Source organism: Opisthocomus hoazin, chromosome 7, assembly GCF_030867145.1.
Source record: "Opisthocomus hoazin isolate bOpiHoa1 chromosome 7, bOpiHoa1.hap1, whole genome shotgun sequence".
Taxonomy (NCBI): Eukaryota; Metazoa; Chordata; class Aves; order Opisthocomiformes; family Opisthocomidae; genus Opisthocomus; species Opisthocomus hoazin.
In genome coordinates, this window is record NC_134420.1 from 20,653,425 (window position 1) to 20,667,481 (window position 14,057).

The following is a 14,057-nucleotide window of genomic DNA, read 5'->3' on the forward strand; positions in this document are numbered from 1 at the left end:
AATTGCTTTCTACCCTAAAATGCTGTGAAGTGTTGCTGCGTAGTGTCATACAGCTGCTTCTTTCCAGCCTAGAGGTGTCCTTTTCAGTGGTGGGTGGCATGAGCCAGTATCCTTTTCTTAACCACACGGGGGTGTTGTGAGGTCTCTTGAGTGAAGACTTCCAAAAATCTTGCGGAGCTTCGCTGGTATTGTTCAGGGTGTTACTGCACCGTGGAAGCAGTGAGCAAAAATACCAAATGAACAGCCCCTGTGTCCTTCTTTCTCCCTCGCTGGCAAAAACGAGAGGGAGTGAGGGGTAAATTCTTGATGTGTGAGCCCCGCGTGGATGGGAGGAGCTGGGGACTCGAGGAAAGGGCCAGACCCTGCCACTCTGTGGTCACCCGCTTGTGCAACAAGCATGTTTTCTGCCTTCACTGCCAGTGGCCAACCAGTTGCTGAGTTCTGGGTCATTGCTGAGAAACCGGGGTACTGAGCTCATGTGCAAATCATCTTCTTCCACCTACCAAGCTCCCTCCTTTGCAGGCTTGAGGCTCTACAGTGGATAGGTAGTCGTAGTCAGCCCTAAGGACATGGTGGAAATGTCAGAGCATTTTGAGCAAAACAGTGGGGGTGCAATAACAGGCTGTGGGTGAGACCTGAGAGGAACCCCAACAACTGGGGCAGGATCCCCAGGCCTGCAGCCACCTGGTACACAGGAAAGGGGAGTGGAGCTTTTGTGTTCATCAAGTCTGCCTTGCAACAGTTTCTCTTGGCTAATCATCTCCTAACAACATGGAAGGGAGGTCTGTCTGCAAGACCTGACTGTATGGCCACCTTTGTAGCGAACGTCAGAGTTCTTTTATTTACCACCTGTGCTTAACTTGGTTCCAGTAAGTTGCTTCTTGCTCTTCAGCAGGATTTTTTTTTTTTTTTTAGGGGATGCAAGTTCATTGTTTTCTCTGGTTCATCTTTAGACTATCAAGTAAAAGGTACTACAGGATACATACAGAAAGGAAGTCTGGGATAGACTTCCAGAATTGGAGGAATATAAAGTCGTTCACGGAAGTCATGGCCATCTAGGGATGGTGAGACCAAGGGTTAGACTCAGTCACTGAACCACAGGTCTCTGTAGTGAGATCCTTCAGGGTCCCATCGTGGTTGGCCTGCTACAGCAACCTGGGAGTGTTTACTGTATTTGTATATTCTCATCTTACTGGAGCTCTACTTCTGGTGCATGTATCTGGAATATGAAATCCTGTTGGTTTCCAAGTACTTTCAGTCTGAGACTCTGAAAACACTTGGGGTAGACCTCCAGTTGTGTGAAGAGCACTGAACCTGTTATCTGTTGTGGTTCTTCCTAGACCCTGGTGGCTGCTCTTGGTTGTCACTGTGTATGGCTGAGAGACCCAGATCTAGGAGAGTCCAACAGGAAACTTCATCTTAATGTCACATTTGTCTCTTAGCCAGTGTTTATTGTGAACTTTAATTTTTATGCTCAAATCTGTTATTCCTAAGACTTTTTTCCATGAAAAATCCTCTCTTCCATGCAGCTTCCACACTGTGCAGGACTTCAAGCGATAAAATAACTTTCTACTACATTGGGACTGTTGTGACAGCTTGGAAGTCTCCTGTTGATTGGTGGGAAACAAAAATTCTCAAAAAAACAGGAAGGGGAAAAACTTGTACTGTACTGTTCTGCAGACCTGTGGCACTGACCAGGTTTCCTTGTCTGGAGATCATAATGGTAGAAGAGAATTAGAATAGAGTATTTCAGTTGGGAGAGACCTACAACGATCATCTAGTCCAACTCCTGTTGATACTTGTGTGGTTAGATGGAAGTGGAAATGATTCTGGTCTCTGACCTGTCTGTAGAGGGGGTAAATTTCTGACTTTAGTGTTTATAGGTGAAGTACCAATACTGCAAATGATTCTGCTAATAGCACTTCTGTGACCTTCTTGTCACTGTTTCTCCTACTTGGTCGACGTTTCCTTTCACTTGTGCTTTCAATACCTCTTTCAGTTCATGACTTAAGTTTATCATATGTAGAGTTTAAATTCATTACCTGTTTTTCCTAGCTAGTTTTAAGACCTTCTCTAATTGGATTCTGATGATTAAGCAGTGCCTAGTCCAGACATAGGATGGGAAAAGCTTACAGGTTTGGTCCATGCTGAAATCTGCCTGTGGATGAAGGCAAATATATCGAGGAATAATGATTTGATTAGTAAAACAAATGCTTATAGCTCGGAACTATATACCTGACCTTCAATTACACTACAAAGCTGCATGAGTGGAGAGGTTGTGTCGTAGCAGCCCTTGTGTGAAAGGATTTTAACTTCCACTGCCCTCGCTGAGTAGGTGTGAGTACAACACTTTCCACCGTGGTGTTTGCCATGGCAGTTGCAAAGAGCAGCAATAGAAACTCTCTTCCTTGAGAAGGTTGAGAGACCCTCGATCTGCTGCAGCAGCACCTGGTTCCTGGCACGGTGTGCAGAGGTGAGTTTCTTCCCTGAATGTGTGTGTGGAAAGTACTTTCACTGAAAGTCTAAGAAATCTCAGTATTCTCTCCTGGCTCCCACACAGTCAGGATAGCATCACTGAAAACTGTTTTGCATGAAGTTCAGTGCAGGGAGACTATTCACTACCGTATCTGATTGTCTAGCTATTATAACCTTTAACTCAGTACTATGCGTACGTTGTAGCAAGGGCTCGGAGTATTTGTATGGCTCTTGTAACTGGCAGCAGATGTTGCTTTCAAGAATAAGCTTTCTGCCATGAAAAACCTGTCTTTGATGCCTCTTGATTGAAACTCTGCCTTGAACAAAGGAGTACCACAGTGAGATTCTCCTTAAGCTCCATCTTGATCACTGTAAAACATGACTCTCTCTTAAACTTGCTAATGTTTTCTGATTGAAACTGGGTGCTAGTATAAAAGCCACCTAGCCTATTTCTGTACTACTAACTTGTGCTTGAGCAAGTGTGTGCCCATTTAATGTTGGAGCTTGACTATTTTCAATGCCCAGCTCAGGTAAGGCGAAGTTGTTTCCTCTGATTCTTATCTGGAATGACAGGATGGGCTGAGAAATCCCTGGAGGTTTTATCAGTGTCTCTTCCTATCTCAGTCATGTGTGCATGGCTCACCTTGCACAGTGCTGTGCACCCAGTCTGGTTCCACCCAACTGCAGAAAGGCAGCGTGTAGGATCATAGCATTGTTCCAGATAATCAAGCTGTTCCCAGACTTAATCCCCCTCCCTAAGGAGAAGACGCAGGCAATAAGGGAACTAGGCATAGGCGTGATTTGGGGTCTCATTTGCCCTCCATGTAGATCCCTTTCCCTCTTTTTCCAACACTGAAAGAGTTGGCCTCAGCTGGTCTAATTCTAGAGAACAGTCTTAAGTTGCATGGTGCTCAGGCAGCTAATGATCAGATCTGGAGCCCAGACAACCCTTGGTGTTTGGTAGGCTGGATAAACTGCCACGGAGTAACTTGCTGCTTAGCTGACAGCAGTATGCCTTGAAGCCAATAGTATGTCTGTCTCCTTAGAAGGCAGAGCTGCTGTTCTTATTACCTCGTGTATGTAATCCTATGGAGCGCTCCCGAGAGCTGCCCTAGTGAGGGTTTCTTCTGCGTTACGGGGGGAGGGAAGGCTGGGGTAAGCAGGCGCTGGGCTGTGGAGTGCCTGTGGAGGAGCTGTCCTGGGTCACTGCAAGGGCCGTGGTCTTCCAAGCTTTCTGCCCTCTGGTTAGCACTTGCACCCCTCCCTACCTCTGTTTTGAAGTGGACATAAAGCGAGTAGGCCTTTGCAGTTTTACTATATGTAAAGTGGTTAAAGAAGCTTTTCAACACTGTTTTGATACATGTTCTGCTTTTGAAGTCTCCTATTGCAAATAGGATGATGTACTCTGTTGTTGACGCTGGGTTTGCAAATAGGATGAGGCTCTCTTTCGGCATGTCAGTACAATAGAAAACTATAAGTTTTTCTAGGAGAAACTGAGTCAGCAGGATTGCCTAAACGTTTAGAGAAAACTACAGCCCATGCTACCAGTGGTAGTTGCATGGTATTACTCCTGTTTTCTTTTCCCTACTTGCCTTCTTGGCCTAACTGAAGTTGCTGAAGCTAACTTGTTAGTTTGAAACGTGAACAGTCGCTGAACCTGTAGCAGGACTAGGGATAGAGTTTGTAATATTACTTGCACGGCTCTATTAGCAACACTTTGTATGAGTAAGTTGGTAGATAGTGTTGTTATGAGCCACCTGCCTGCATCTGCAGTTGCTCAGCAGCCTGAAAGTACGCTTTGACGTCAGCCCTAGTAGAGCTGACCCTAGTAAGTTCTTGGGTTTTATTCCCAGAATTGTTGCACAAACTTAACATGAAGTGCTATCTTGGAGGCCTAGCTCTTGTCAGTGAAGCATGTGGGAAGCCTGGAAGATTTTGCCAGGTCTGAGGGATCTCCAAAGCAGCTTACAACTTTTGTGAATATTTCATGGGAGATTAATCTCTCCTTGGTTTTTTTGTGTTTTGTTTTTTTTTTTTTTTCCACTTGATAGTAGTATTAAACTCATTTTCTGCAAACCTGCTTTTGACTGTGTGGCTAATTTATACTGGAAGTAATTGGACACGCCTAATGAAACGCATAGTGGAATTTTGCTATAGACTGCAATGTTCTCTTCAAGTCACTGGTCTCTTCCATCTGATAATTGTCACAACAGCAGTTAAGTAACCTGACTTCTCCCCTCCCCTGACAGTACAGTGATGAAAGCTTAAAATGAGTCTTCAGAACTGTAACTCTTCTCTAAAGCGTCCTTAACAAAATGGCATTTATTACTGTTTTAATGTCTTGCTATCTAACATGAGGCTGCTGCTCAGCCTTCAGAGTGCTCTCACCGGAATAGTTAACCAAGGTAAGGGCTTTAGGCACTTTAGGGCTACTGCTTATCTTTGAAGAGTCCGAGAGGATCATGGTGATCCTGTTTGCTTGACTGCAGTCTTCTTGTATAGAGAACATGTTCATCTACTCTCAAATCCATAAAATATTTGTATTATGTGCTTGTCTGCTCATTCCATAACGGGATCCTGGTCCATACCTATAACCGTACCATTTCTGGGCAATAGCAGTACTTGTTCTGCTGTTCTGGTTGCAGCTCTTCCTAGGGTGCCCCTGGCATGGCAGGTGCCACGTGTACAGTGTGTGGAGTTTCCCCCCCTCCTCTTCCACAGGGTTCACTGAATACCGCCTTTCTTGTGCCATGTGAATGGATCTCAGTCATGTAGACTTTTGCAAGGTTGCGGTGATGGGTGAAAGCCCATGGGTGACTTTTGAGCACAGAAGGCACAACAGAGCTGTTAGTGAGCATGTTGCTGGTGTCTACCAGCTGGCATAAGGAGTTCCCACCCTGTTTGGTGTGTGCTGTGAGTTTGCCCTAGCTCTGTGGGGATGCGTCTCTACGCTTGGGTCCTTCTTGTGATCCGCTGATAGAAGAAAGCATGTGTACTGGTCACTTCATGAGCCTAAAGCATCTGAGTAGTCAGCCTGGAGCTGTCTGCTAGGGCTGTGTCCAAAACAACCTTTGCACTACTTCCATCTCCAAGACCTTGGTGTCTTCCAAATGTCCATCGGGTCTTTCAAGCTGATGGAAGAATCTGAAGCACCAAGGGATTGCAGCTGGGTTTCGCATGGGCTTGCCAGGCAGTGAGGCCAAGTCACTCCAATCTGCAAGGGTAACTGCAATGATTGAGTCTGGGGAAGAGCAAGAGCTGAGCAGCAGATGTGCAAATGCTCGGCAGCCTGTGTTAGGCTGCAAAACCCTGCTCTTTCCAAAACAAAAGTTCTAGAGGAGACCTATTCTGAGGGACTGCATACAGCACCAACCCTTCAAAGACTTAGTAAGTGGCATTGCTTGTTGTTAGCTCAGCACTCTGTGCAGCCTGCATCTCTGACCTCCTATGGCTGTACTCTCTCTGCCAGAAAGTGTGGAGATATGCTTCCAAAGAAAAACTTGATTTCTCCCTTTAGAGGTGTGAAGTTGGGCCTTGATATGCTTTCCCCGTGTGGCTGATGTATCCCTGAATGGTGCAGGCATTACTGGCCTCCCAGTCCTTGAGGCAGCTGAAGCAGGGCTGAGAGCTTCGCCAAAGTGTTGTCTTGTGTCCAGAATCAAACTCTTGAAGGAAACAGATGCCTCATCTCATCTCTGACAGACAAACCAACTTTGCCTGGAGGTACATGCCAAAAAAAAAAAAAAAAAAAGGCAAGCCAATGTGGTTCTAAGGTTTTTAAACAGTCAGTATCAGCGTAAACTTATATGTGGCAGACTTATGTTAAAGATTCCTGTTCCAGAAGGCTTTTTAAGGCATCAAGAGGGCTGGAAGGCATTTGGGCTGCTATGGGATAGCCTACTCTCTGCAAGAGCTTCTGCTCCACGTTTGGTCCAGCAAGGCTCTTAGCCCATCTGTGTGAGAATAGCTGTAATGCTATGAATTATTTCTTGTGGAAACTTTAGCTATTGTGCTTAGTGGGTTTACAGGAGCTTTTGAGTCTGCTTTTAATGTATTTGTGTTGGTGGGGATTCTAAGTGGAATTACATGCCCAGGCTTTCAGATAACTGCTGTAAATACACAGATCCACTCTAGTCTCTTACTTCATAGTAGCAGCTGCTGCGGTGTTACAGAAACTTCATAGCTTTGACTGCATCTTATTAGTTCAGCACACTATTAATATCCCAGCAGCTTTTTGTATTAGTTTCCACACTTAATATTGGTTCTCCTTCCTTCTTCCCTGCCCCCCTCCCCTTCACACTCGGTGATTAAACTAAATTCATCTTGGGGCTGTTTCATTTAAGATGCCCTTGCTGCCCACACCAAGGAGGGGCACCAGACTGGAAGGAAAACAATTGTGCTAACAGTCACCAGGTAAATTTAGTGGCAGTGTCATCTGACATGCATTTATTGCTCAGAACTAGCATCTTTCCGCTTCCATATGGAGCCTTGGTAGGGCTGGCAAAATCTTTCCAGAGAAACAGCTGCTGATTGGCTCTTCTTGTCTATTTGGGGAAGGATCTGTCCTTAAATACTTAGTTATTCTCCTTGCTAAAAATGGCATCAAGCCCTTGGCACTATCAGGATGAACTTGAAACTTCACTGAGATGTACTGGCTGCATTGCACCAAGACCTGGTGAGTCCTTGTTGCCCCCCAGAGAAATGACTGCACAAGTACCAGTAAGGCAGCTAGTGGGTGTAGGTACATCTTGGGCAAGTCACTGTATGGAACTCTAAAATGCAAATTACAGCCTTCTGGAAGGTTTTAAAACCAAGTATCACATTCTTATGGTTAAGGGGCTCTTGTGAAAAGGCTACAAGACTGAGGTGTGTCTCAGCTACTATTTATTCTTAAAGAAATTCCACCGCAAATGGCAGCAATGACGACTCTTTGTGAGAAGCTGTGTCTCAGCAAGATGGAGATTGCAGTTTGTCTTCTGAGTAGAGACTGGGAGCCACCTTGCCTCTGTCGTCTGCCAATGACCAGAAACAGGGCAGGAAGGAAGTCTCCGTCAAGCATTTGGCCTGACTTTCCCAGTCCCCAGGTGAGTAAACGGCTGATGGCTAACTCTGAGCAAGGCACAGGTCCTAGGGTGGGCAATTCACCAAGGAGGTGAGAAGTATTTTACCCCTTTGGCTGAGCATAAGCAACTGCAACTTGTCCCCAGAGCTCACAAGGTCAGAAGAACATGACCTCCAGACAGCTAGCAAAATGCAGAGGGATGGGTTTCACCCCAGAGCCCAGGGGGTTTGCTCCCCTCTGAGCTCTTGCTGTGACACCTTGCACAACTGTTAGCAGCAAGTGAATTCGCGTGGTATCACCTTGAAGCAGAAGCTGGCATAGGGTAGTCTGAGGGTCTAGGACACCAAAATACCTTCCTACCCAAAATAGTTTGAATTAGTTGGTCCGCATGGCATGCTGCTAGCATTCAAGGAGAACTGGGGAGGCCTGGCTACTGGTCAGCAGGCTGGGCAATAGGAAGTTATTAATAGCTGCTCTACCATGGAAAGAATGAGTTTGGCTTAGATGTGATGTAAAGCTGCTGGCTGGTACGGCAAGCAAGTGCTGGACGTCTATTAACATTTGAATGAGCAGGTTATGCCCGATAGAGAGCTTTGAGCCTCATGGCCTGAGGTCTCCTGGTATTGCCTTTGAATTTGAGCTGTCTGGTCAGGTTCCGCAAGTGCAGGTCTGAAGAAAAGAGGCTGCCAGCTCTTGGTCAGCCTCAGGGTATGGAGGGCGTTTCTTCCATTCCTCAGTAAACTTAGGTTTCCTCAAGTTCCCTTATGCTCCAGGTCTCACCTGTAAGAGTCATCTCTCTGCCTCTGAAGTAACTTAAGGACAGCAAAGCAAGGAAGATGCTTTTCCATGCACCAATACGTTAGTAAAGAAAGATTATCTAAAAAACTAAACTCAAACGTGACCAGCGTGGAGCAAAGGGTGGAGGAGATCTGGAGAAGTAAACAAATAAAAATTCCTCTCCCGAGTGGAATGGCAATGAGGAACTCCTTACAGAGGATTTAGCTGGCTCAAAGGTTGCAATAAAGTGCACAAGTTTAATAGATTAGCTTTTCCAAGAGTCATGCATACCCGTGGAGTGTGAGCACATTTATCTTTATGAATTCCCTTAACTGACTGAATGTTAAAACTTAACACCCTGCAAGGTCTGGAAAAGCCACTCTTTCTCAACTGAGATGAGAGTCCAGTTTTCCAGTTGCTTTGGACATGGTTTGCATACAACTTCACTTGGAGCCTGATGAGGAAAATGCCATAAGGTCTCTGTCCAGATAAAAATCCACCTCTGAAAGTGTGGACATGCCATGACAACCTCTTGCCCAGCTTTGGGGACAGCTGAAGCCAGATGAAGGTTTCCGGTGTGCAGTAGCTATAGTACACTCTAGCCCTCTGGGATGGGACCAGCTCCCACTGGGAGAAGAGGAGGTGGCAGAGTATTTCATAGAAGGTGCCCTGTGAGCATCTTGGTTGTAAATTGTACCAAGAGGTCCTCTCCTTGAAATGGCTTTTGGGCAAGCTACGATCAGAGTTGCTTTAATGACATCATGGCAGGTATCTGTTGGGTTTGTTCTTGTGCCTTTGTGGTTTTTTGGGGTTTTTTTGGTAAGGTGAGGGCTAGGAAAATAAAGTGGTATTTGTCTTCTGTCTGAGGCTTGTATTTCCCTTTGTATCCCTCAGTTCTCTTCAGGAACAGCTACCACTTGCAGGAGACTAACGCCAGGCTCTGGCTTTAATACAGAAAGGTCTCCAGGCCAAGCCCTGTTTTAGTGGGACTCTTGTTATGTGTCCTTTGTAACAACTGGTGCTTCTTAAGAGAGCTGCTATCTCCCTGAATAACTCCGTGGATCAAGTTTTGTCCTCTCCCTCATCTTAGAGCCCACGCTTCTGATTGTCCTGCTTAGAAAGAGGGTTGCCAACAGAGGAGGAGGGGCGATGAACAGGAGTTCATGGAATATCCATTTCTTACTATTAAAAACAGTCCTTAAGAACATAGTTCTTGTCCCAGCTCTTGCAGAGAGGCTCTATTTCCTTGGTCCTTGTTGCTGATCTATGCTCTTGTCTGTTTGAGTTCTGCCCTGGAAAACAGGTGTATAGATGCTATAAGTAGCAAGAAGCCTAATGCACGCAGCAAGTTCCTCGCAGACTCTAAATTACAGTTTTCCTTCCTGTGCCACAACCTCAGGTCCCTGACCTGCAACTGCAGCATATTTTCTGTGACTAACAGCTGTAATTCCCTAATTACCATGGTCTGTCCTCCTGCTGTGCTGTAGATTTTGTTACCAAGGAAGCAAACCAAGTTTCCTCATTCTTACCCTTGCTCTGTATACTTCCAACTGCTTTAAATCCACCATTTGATGCAGCCCATAAAGACAAATTACTATCTCTTGTTTCAAATATTCAAAGTCTCCAGAACATGTTACGTGTCTACACGCTGGGGAGGAAGAGGGCAAAATAAGTATTTCTGGCCTTTCTTTTAGTGAAGGCAGCTGGTCCAAAGCTATTCCTAGGTTAGAAAAAGGACCTTTATTAGCTGTAACCATCCTGTGTGGAGTGCTGGACTAAAAGTCGTCTCAGACAGTGGGTCCAAGTGAATGGTACTTCTGTGAAGTGACTGACCAAACTTCAGTGAAACCCCGGAAAATTAAGGTGTGTGTTTAAACTCTGACGGCAGGCTGTATGTGTGTGGTGTTATTAGCCTACAACCCTCATCGTTTGGGGTTGACTGACATCGTAATGGGGCCAATTGGGTCATTTTCTTTTTGTTCTCTCCATTTTTGAGTTTGGGGACATATGATTGCGTGCCAGACAGAAATGAGAATAAACCTGTGCTAATCTGATGATTAGAGCAATACAGCCAGACTGTATTGTGACAGATAAGCGACTAAAATATTACAGAAACACGTTAAGGAGCAGGAAAACCTTCTGGTTTCTACGAAAATATTTACCGAAGTACACAAAAGTACACTTGTCTACTGCATGCACGTTAGACTTTATTGGATGATGCCCATCACCATCCTCCTGCAGGATGCTCACAGATAAGCTTAATGCTCTGGACAGTTGTCAGTTTGGACTTGATGCGTCTAGTGTGGCGGTGTCCAAGACACTTGCGTAAAGCCCCTGTTGCCTTTGGTGGGAGTCGGTGACAAACAGGAATGCTTTCCGCAGGCACAGCCTCCAGTAATTAATATTTCATGTCTCACTCCAGAAATATCATCCAAGTTGCAACATGAATGATGACTCCTAGGTCAGAAGATAAAAATTACTGACTCCAGGGGGATTTGCTGCTTCACTCTTCTGCCTGTTAAGCTAAGATAGCTGCTCCTTCCTCTGGATCACTGGAGTTAAATCCATGACTGGGTCTAGAAAACATGACACTCAAGGGGGGGGGGGGCAATAAAGGAAATGATCTGTTTGACCTCAGTCAGAGAAGGAAAGATGAAATATAGCTGCTAAAGAAAAGAAGTTTAGACAATACAACAGATCTCCCTAGAAATTAAGACTGCCCAGCACTACCCTATCTACAGACTTCACAAGGAGCTTTATAGAGTGCATTATATAGCTGGCAAGCATGCACTAGAGAATAATGGTGGGAAGAACTAGATGACCTCTGAAGATGCTTTTGTTCAGTTTCTGCAACTCTGGTCTTGTGCAGAAGTGTGTAAATGTTAAGTATTGTACACGGTAGTATATACTATATATTAGTGTGACATGGCAACTTGCTTTTAAGATGCACAAAACTCAAGGTTAGAGGCAACAGAATCAAACTTTGTACTGCATAGTAACTCAAGTTATGGTGGTAGCTGGGCAGCTGTTTTGGCACCATGATGCGGCATTATGCTATAATATGCTGTGCTAGATTGTAAGTGTAACAATACCTTATCTGTGCTAGCATGCAAAGTCTGAATAAAATTTAAAGCGTTTTTTTTTTGGCAAGAACTGTAGAAAACCACTGCGTTTGCAAACTTTTTTAGATTAATTCAGTTTTACTCTAATCACTGTAAATGTTTGAGCAAGAGTGTCACTTGCATGAGCTCTGTGCAACAGAGGATATCATAAACGTGGAAGAAAAATATGCAATGAATAAATAAATAATTAAAAAAACCCCTCAAACCGAGGGGGGTGCTCAACTGTGTAGGACAGTGAGTAACCTGGTAAATGATCCCAGGAACGTAACTAATGTGGTAGCTCATTTGGAAACCGCTTGTCTTAACATAAGCTTTAGGAACCAGAATGGGGGTGAGGGACTTGACTGGTGCCTTACGGTAGTGCTCCCTCACATTGCGGAAGCATTAGCTATCAAGTGCTATGGCTGGCACGTGGCTACCTTTCCTTCATAAGAAAAGTCTTGTAACTGAAACTCATTCTAGATCAGCAAAATGTAATGGTTTTGTGACTCCCTCATAATGTGGTCCCTAACAGGGACGCTGGAGGCAGAAACCAGCTGAGTGCAGAGGGAAGCATCCACATCTGCTCATAAACCTGGAGGGCTCCAGTGATGGGGGCTTGCAGCCCTGGCTGGGAGGCAGCTCCTGGAGCGTCTGGCTGCGTACAGCGCTCCATTGCAGAGGTGGGGAGTGGGTCCGGGTTTCCTCAACACCAGCACAGCAGGACTCAGCCCTGCGCCCTAATGCAGCAGCTTGTTGTGCTTAAATGGCTTTGGGCTCTTTTTAAAGTGCAGGCTTCCACCACAGCAATCCTGGGGCTTTACCCAGGCTCAGTAAAAATGTGGCTCTTGGTTTAACACCACCAGGAGCGGTTAAGATGGGAGAAAGCTGGGTGTACCGAGCATCTGCCTGCTGTGCACTCATGTGCCCCCAGAGAGCAGGAAGATGTGGGGCTGGACTGGGAGTCAAAGCTATGCCTGGCAGCATTCCTGCTGAGGCAGCACATCTGCAGCTGGAACACGTGAGCTGGGACACGGGGAAGTTGGGGCGCATAGAGAAGCGAGCAGACTCTCGTGGCTGAGCATCTGCTGTGCCACAGGACAAGCACAGGCTGCGTTGCCTTGCTTCTGGGGAGATAACGTTAGCTGAGAGTGCTGGAGTGTGGCTCTGGCTCTCCTGAAAGGGGGGGAGAGGGCGCGTTGGTAACCAGCTTGCCCAGGTGAGTGCTTTAAGTGTCTGTATACCTGGCAAATAGACTGAAGCGCTGACCAGAGAGGCGTACTAAGTCAGCCAGTCAAACTGAAGCCCAGACAGCAGAGAGATGGCTGCTCTATGATAATGCTAAGGTATAAATGCTTAGGGGGGTTTTTTTGCTGGTTTTTGGTGTTTTGTGTTTTTTTTTTTTTTCCAAATGTGAAGCAAAGCAGATACTTCATTGTCATTGAAATTAACCACTGTCATTAAATAGTTGATGGGAAACGAGCATCAGTTGCCAACTTCTACAGCCGCCTTGTGCTGTGCTATCCAACTGTAGCTTTAGCACTGTGCATGGCTTACAAACTGGTACCAGCTACCATACTGCCTCAAGTGATGCTTGAAAGCAAGCTGCTGTTGCTGAGGGTCACAGTGATAAATGCCTTGGGAAAGGTAAAAGACTGAGATGGCAAAACGAAAACAAAGGACCAATGTTATGGCTATTCTTGTGTAGTTAAAGGTGACGGGCAGAGGAAAGGACTACATCTGCATGGAGCTGGCTGGATGCTGCCTTCCCCTCAGCTCTACTACCCTTGCTTTACTTCTGCTGCTTATCAGTCCCACCAGCATAAGAAAGCAAGTAGCTGGGAAACCTGAGCTGCATAAGCATCTGCTAATGCACAGTGGGATTTGATGGGTAAGTGGCAGGGTGGGCTGCTGTTTGGGGACAGACTGTGTGTTGGTACAATGTGCAGGCATGATAGGTGAGGTATCTGATGTGAGTAAAGGGTCCAATAATAAAATAAACATGCATTAAAAAAAAAAAACAAAAAAAAAAACAACAGGGGCAGGGGAGTCATAGAATCATAGGTTGGAAAAGACCTCTAAGATCATCAAGTCCAACCATCCACCGAATACCACCATGCCTACTAAACCATATTGCAAAGTGCCACATCTACACAGTTTTTGAACACCTCCAGGGATGTCCACTCCACCACTTCCCTGGGCAGCCTGTTCCAATGCCTGACCGCTCTTTCAGTAAAGAAATTTTTCCTAATATCCAATCTAAACCTCCCCTGACGCAACTTCAGGCCATCACCTCTTGTCATATCGCTAGTTAGTTGGGAGAAGAGATGAACACCCACCTCACTACAACCTCCTTTCAGGTAGTGATAGAGAGCAATAAGGTCTCCCCTCAGCCTCCTCGAGACTAAACAGCCACAGTTCCCTCAGCTGCTCCTCACAGGACTTGTTCTCTAGACCCCTCACCAGCCTCGTTGCTCTTCTCTGGACATGCTCCAGCACCTCAATGTCCTTCTTGTAGTGAGGAGCCCAAAACTGCACACAGTACTCCAGCTGCGGCCTCACCAGTGGCCAGTACAGGGGCACGATCACCTCCCTACTCCTGCTGGCCACACTATTCCTGATACAAGCCAGGATGCCGCTGG

The 14,057-nt window shown here is 45.8% G+C and overlaps 1 long non-coding RNA gene across 13 annotated transcripts in view; it reads right to left on the reverse strand.

Moving 5' to 3' along the window:
• The window catches only part of LOC142362097 (uncharacterized), an 88,935-nt gene that overhangs the window by 17,146 nt on the left and 57,732 nt on the right, over positions 1–14,057 (reverse strand). For 12 of the 13 annotated variants that reach the window (XR_012764658.1, XR_012764655.1, XR_012764656.1 and 9 more), the window contains one exon: positions 10,497–10,771. The exons of the other annotated variant lie outside the window; for it this stretch is intronic. This is a non-coding gene — a long non-coding RNA (uncharacterized LOC142362097). Of the gene's footprint in view, positions 1–10,496; positions 10,772–14,057 lie in introns of those variants that run through there. 13 annotated transcript variants of the gene reach the window in all.